Genomic DNA, 6,479 nt, shown 5'->3' on the forward strand with positions numbered 1-6,479 from the left:
AGCCTGGCTCGAGCGCGACTCCTGCTGGCAGCCGCGGAGATCGACAGGCGGACGCCACAGCCTCGCTGCTCCGGCCAGGTGAGACGCGGAGCGGCCAGGTTGCCAAGGTTGCCCGCTGGAGAGGCTCCTTCGCCTTTTAACGCCCCCAACCCCCACAAAGAAAGAACAGGAACAGGTTGCCTTTCAGATGAGTCAAGCAGGGCTGGGAAAGGAGAACCTGGCATCCCATAACCCAGATGAGGGCAAATTTATTTATTTATTTATTTATTTATTTATTTATTTATTTATTTATTTATTTATTTCGACTTTTATACCGCCCTTCTCCCGAAGGACTCAGGGTGGTTTACAGCCAGGTAAAAAAACAATAATACAAAAGTTAAGACAATTTTTAAAAAAACTAATTTTAAATTGGCCGAAATATAAAAATTTGCTAAATCCCATTAAAAAAAACTAATTGAAACTATTAAAAAAATCTAGGCAGCCTACTAAAAAAGCAGAGACATCACCTTGCCAACAAAAGTGTGTATAGTCCAGGCGATGGTGTTCCCAGTTGCAATGGATGGCTGTGAAAGTTGGACCACAAGAAAGGCTGAGCACCAAAGAATTGAGGCTTTTGAACTCTGGTGCTGGAGGAGACTCCTGCGAGTCCCTTGGACTGCAAGGCCATTCAACCGGTCAGTCCTAGAGGAGATCAACCCTGACTGCTCTTTAGAAGGCCAGATCCTGAAGATGAAACTCAAATCCTTTGGCCACCTAATGAGAAGGAAGGACTAACTGGAGAAGAGCCTTATGCTGGGAACGATTGAGGGCAAAAGAAGAAAAAGGGGACGACAGAGAAGGAGGTGGCTGGATGGAGTCACTGAAGCAGTCGGCCATGAGATTAAATGGACTCCGGGCAGGGGTGCTATTCAGCAGGTTCTGACAGGTTCTGGAGAACCGGTATTGTAAATTTTGAGTAATTCGGAGAACCGGCAAATACCACCTCTGGCTGGTCCCAGAGTGGGGAGGGAATGGGGATTTTGCAGTATCCTTCCCCTGCCACACCCACCAAGCCACGCCCACAGAACCAGTAGTAAAAAAATACTATCCTCCCGGGGATGGTAGAGGACAGGAAGGCCTGGAGGAACCTTTTCCATGAGGTTGCAATGGGTCAAACACAACTTTACAACTAACAACAACAACAGCAACCCAGATGAGCCAAGCAAGTGATCAACCAAGGTCAAAGCAAGCCATGGTTTGGTGGAGCCATTTTAGCAATTCATGCACTAGGCTCTGGATTGAATCTTCTGGGAGCCAGCTAGAGCTGATCCTTTTAAAAAAAAGAATCTGCAGCTATTAAAGGTGTTTTATAGACAAGGACTCAGGAAAGCAGATAAATATCAAAAGGGAGAAAAATAATCCCACTCCTGCCCCCATTCCCACATTCCCAGGAAGAAACTGGACTTTTTGGTTTTTTTCTTTTGAAGACGTTTCACTTCTTATCCAAGAAGCTTCTTCAGCTCTGACTTGGATGGTGGAGAATGGAAGGACTTATACTCCTTGCAGACAGCTGATCATTTGCATCCTTTTAGAGGGTCCTTGAAGCACTTGGAGGTTTATTTTAAGGACCCTCTAAAAAAATGCAAATGACCAGCTGTCTGCAAGGAATAATTTTGTTCCAAAGAAAAAAAAACAGAAAGTCCAGTTGCCTCCTGAAAAAGCACTTTTGGAACCACCATTATTATTATTATTATTTATTAAATTTTTATACCATGACCTGGATGACTGGGAATTTTAACCTAAAAGGAACTGGCAAGAAAAGAAAAGGAGGGAGAAGGAAGAAGGAAGAAAGGCAAACAAAACTAGGGCAGACAAATTGTTAATGGGACCCAGCTCCAAGTGACTCCGCCACATTTAACTCCACGTTTTCTTCTATTTTTAATTCGCCTTCCCTCAATGGAGTTTGTGATCCACGTGGCTCTCGGTGTTTTGACCTACATTTCATCCTCGTCTGCAGGTTAGGTGACTTTTCTGAACTGTCTAACCTGACTGGCTTGTTCCGAAGATTTAAAAAAAAAACCATTATTGTGCTGCCTTAAAAGAATGTGATTAATTTTTTTTTTTTAACAAAATGTTTCTGAGCCAGCTGAAATTCTACCGAACGAGAATTCGCTCTTTGACGGAATAGCAGATTCTGCGGCGTAAAAGAGAACGAGTGGGGGAGGGCTTTTAAACGATTTCCCCTCCCCTCCCCCGTGGAATTGGCCATCGGATTTATTGAACAATATTATAATCCACCCCGTCCTGATTGATGCTTGAGTGGCACGGGCCATAACAAAATGAATCAAAACAATAAAATAAAACTGGTATACGGCTTTATGTAGGCAAACCATTTTACATGCATAATGTAAAGCTGCTGTACACTTGTTTTAAACCTTTGCAAATTTGGTCCGGTAAAGGAGTTGCAAGAGGACTAAATCAATAAAGAATTGATCTTCCCGTTGTGGGAAAACTTATGGGAAATCTATCGCATTGGACCAGGAAGTGTAACGATCAGGAAGAGAGAAAGAGAACAGCTGAAATTAATCCGAGATACACAGAATAGTAGCGCCGACGACTTTTTTTTTTTTTTCCTACCACAAGATTCTCCCTGGTGTTCTCACTTGCATCATTGTGTTTCTCTCTGAAGTGGCCCAGCAACAAACACAACGTGATTCAAGATGAGTTCAACCCTTTTTCCAGCTTCTCCATCAGCATTTCTCTCAGCAGGAAATTAATCTATTAATTAATATTACAATGAAGCCGGTTTGATCTAGTGATTAAGGCACCAGGCTAGAAAGGGGAAGACTTTTGAGTTCTAGTCCCGCCTTAAGCATGAAAGCCGGCTGGGCGACTTTGAGCTAATCACCAGGAGATTGTGAGTTCTAGTCCCGCCTTAGCCATGAAAGCTAGCTGGATGACTTTGGGCCAATCACCAGGAGACTGCGAGTTCTAGTCCCGCCTTAGGCATGAAAGCCAGCTGGCTGACTTTGGGCCAATCACCAGGAGGCTGCGAGTTCTAGTCCCGCCTCAGGCATGAAAGCCAGCTGGCTGACTTTGGGCCAATCACCAGGAGGCTGCGAGTTCTAGTCCCACCTCAGGCATGAAAGCCAGCTGGCTGACTTTGGGCCAATCACCAGGAGACTGTGAGTTCTAGTCCCGCCTTAAGCATGAAAGCCAGCTGGATGACTTTGGACCAATCATGAGGAGGATGTGAGTTCTAGTCCCACCTCAGGCATGAAAGCCAGCTGGCTGACTTTGGGCCAATTACCAGGAGACTGTGAGTTCTAGTCCCGCCTCAGGCATGAAAGCCAGCTGGCTGACTTTGGGCCAATCACCAGGAGACTGTGAGTTCTAGTCCCGCCTTAAGCATGAAAGCCAGCTGGATGACTTTGGACCAATCATGAGGAGGATGTGAGTTCTAGTCCCACCTCAGGCATGAAAGCCAGCTGGATGACTTTGAGCCAATCACCAGGAGACTGTGAGTTCTAGTCCCGCCTTAAGCATGAAAGCCAGCTGGATGACTTTGGACCAATCATGAGGAGGATGTGAGTTCTAGTCCCACCTTAGGCATGAAAATCAACTGGGTGACTTTGGGCCAATCACCAGGGGATTGTGAGTTCTAGTCACACTAGACAGCTGGGTGATCTTGGCCAGTCCCATTCTCTCAGCCCAACTGACCTATGGGATAGGTCAGGGGTCTGCAACCTTAAACACTCAAAGAGCCATTTGGACCCATTTCCCACAGAAAAGAAAACACCGGGAGTCACAAAACCCTTCCGGTGCCTGACTTGAGCGGCCACAAAACTAGCCTATGTAGTTGAATTAAACATTCTGTTTCCTTCTGAAACTTTTCTTTTCTTGGATTTATCCATGGTTGGCCTACCGGGGGTTGTAAAACTCAATAAACCGCGTGCCAGCGTGTGTGACGCATATTTTGAGCGACAGGGAGCCGCAGCAGAGGGGTGAGAGAGCCGCATGCGGCTCCAGAGCCACAGGTTGCCGACCCCTGGTATAGTGCAATATCGGGTTTTCAATTTCAGTTACACAGAATGTAAAGGATATATGTTTGCGTTTTTATTTTTTGTAGTTATACTGTACACTGAAGACGGCATTGAATTTCGTTGTACCCCATTCCACGACAATAAAGTAAACTAAACCAAACTAAAGTAAACAAACCTTAACCCCACTTCTGGATGACACAAGCACACCGGGCTGGCAGAGGAAGGTTTCTCATTCCATCCCCTTGACTGTGCTACAGGAGAAAAGTAGAGGGAGGGGCTAGACAGAGGTTTGGTCCTTTTTGGGGGGGGAGGGGGGAAACAGATCGGGTGCAATGCCGACCCCTTTGTTCTGTCCCCCTCGCCTCAGTCCGAGCTTAATGACTTAATTAGCCGGCACTATCAGCTCTGGCAGCAAACTAGCGAGTGTCTGCCAAGTGTCTCTGTTATCTCTCTTGATGAGTCAACCAGGAACAAACAGTACTTCAGCTCTTAGTTAAGCAGTTGATTTTCTTGCCACGAAGTGGTATAGCAGCCCTTGCTGCTTTTATATCCTGTGGGGTGTGGCTCCATAACTCAGCACTTCCTAGGCCTGCCCCACCCCTGCTTGTTGTTCCCGCCTCTCCTGCCTATGAAACCTAGGATCCAGCCAGGCCTGATTGCCATCAGCTGGGTCTGGAGGTGTGGCCGGGGGGGGGGGGGGACAGAATCAGGGAACGGAGGCCTCGTTATCTCCTCCAACTGGCCTGCCTCTGGCTCCTGGAGCTGAGCCAGGGAAGCCGGTGCTCCAGAGGTAAGTCCTGACGGCCCTTCCCCCTCCCTTTCCGAGTCACTTTCTGGCAGGGGGCCCGGCTCGGGGGGGAGGGGGGCGCAGACACAACATCCTTTTTTTGCCTCTTCCTTTGCTCTTGTACTTGAGCGTTAGCAAAAAGAGACAGCTCTTGTGAGCCTCTGGATTTTTGTTCCTCCCCTCCTTTGATTGACCTAGGATGAGAGGTGGGGTGGGGGGGTTTGTTGTTAACTATTTCTCCTCATTTATTATCCAGGCTGCAGCCAAGCAGACATCCTTGGTCAAAGGGAGCCATTGTGTCGCCCAAATTCTTCCCACCGTTGTCGGGTTCTGCGATAGCCCGGGGCGGAATTCTCCGCATAATCTTTTTAAGAACAAGAAAATGCTGTTTATTTTCCCAGGAACAATCGAAAGGTGGTCTGCATAGTTTCAGAATGCCTTGGTCGGTCCGTCCGTCCGTCCGTCTGAAAAGATGCTGACCCCTTTCCCCGCTTCTCCCCCACCCCAATACACGCACACACACACAGATGCTTCTATAGGCCGTCCTCGACTTGCAACAGTCCACTTAGCGACCTCTCAAAGTTAGCACAGCACTGGGGAAAAAAGACTTCTCAGCGTTTTTCACACGGAAGGCTCAAAATTCAGATGCTTGGCAACTGCCTCGTATTTATGACGGTTGCAGTGCCCCGGGGGTCGTGCGAACTGCTGTCAATCAATCACCAATCAAACCTTTATTGTCAATGCACAACGTGTGTACAATGAAATTGCACGAGCCTCTCTTGGCGCAGCCCTCCTGAAAACACGGAACACATCTCAATAATAAAAGAAAAGAAATCCCTAAACCCAAATAAATAATAACTAGCACACATTCACACTTTTGTTGTTAGTTGCGAAGTCCTGTCCGACCCATCGCGACCCCATGGACAACATTCCTCCAGGCCTTCCTGTCCTCTACCATCCTCTGGAGTCCATTTAAGCTCATGCCGACTGCTTCAGTGACTCCATCCAGCCACCTCCTTCTCTGCCGTCCCCTTCTTCTTCTTTTGCCCTCCATCGCTCCCAGCATGAGGCTCTTCTCCAGGGAGTCCTTCCTTCTCGTTAGGTGGCCAAAGGATTTCAGTTTCCTCTTCAGGATCTGGCCTTCTCAAGAGCAGTCAGGGTTGATCTCCTCTAGGACTGACTTGTTTGTTCGCCTTGTAATCCAACACACATATATATAAAAAACATTATATATATATGACAAGCAAAGTCAATGGGGAAGCCGGATTTACTTAATAGCCATGCTACTAACTTAATAACTGCAGTGATTCACTTAGCAACGGTGGCAAGGAAGGTTGTAAAATTGGGGCAAAGCTCACTTAACAACTGTCTCGTTTAGCAACAGAAATTTTGGGCTCCACTGTCGTCATCATTTGAGGATGCATTGTGTATTTATCTCGCAAAGGGCTGTTTCTCCCGAAGGACCTCCAAGACACGTTCCTGCAGTTTCACCAATGGAGACTTTCTCCGTTGTCCTCATTTAGTGGCCACAATTGGGACCAGCGACTCGGTCGTTAAGTGAATCCGCAAACGTGCTTACGATCTTCCTTCAGCTTTCTTCTCTTTTGCTGAACTGTGAAAGTTAACCACGGAGGGACTGGTTGCAAATGCACTTTTTCACCAACTGGGAA

Source organism: Ahaetulla prasina, chromosome 14 (genome assembly GCF_028640845.1).
Source record: "Ahaetulla prasina isolate Xishuangbanna chromosome 14, ASM2864084v1, whole genome shotgun sequence".
NCBI lineage: Eukaryota > Metazoa > Chordata > Lepidosauria > Squamata > Colubridae > Ahaetulla > Ahaetulla prasina.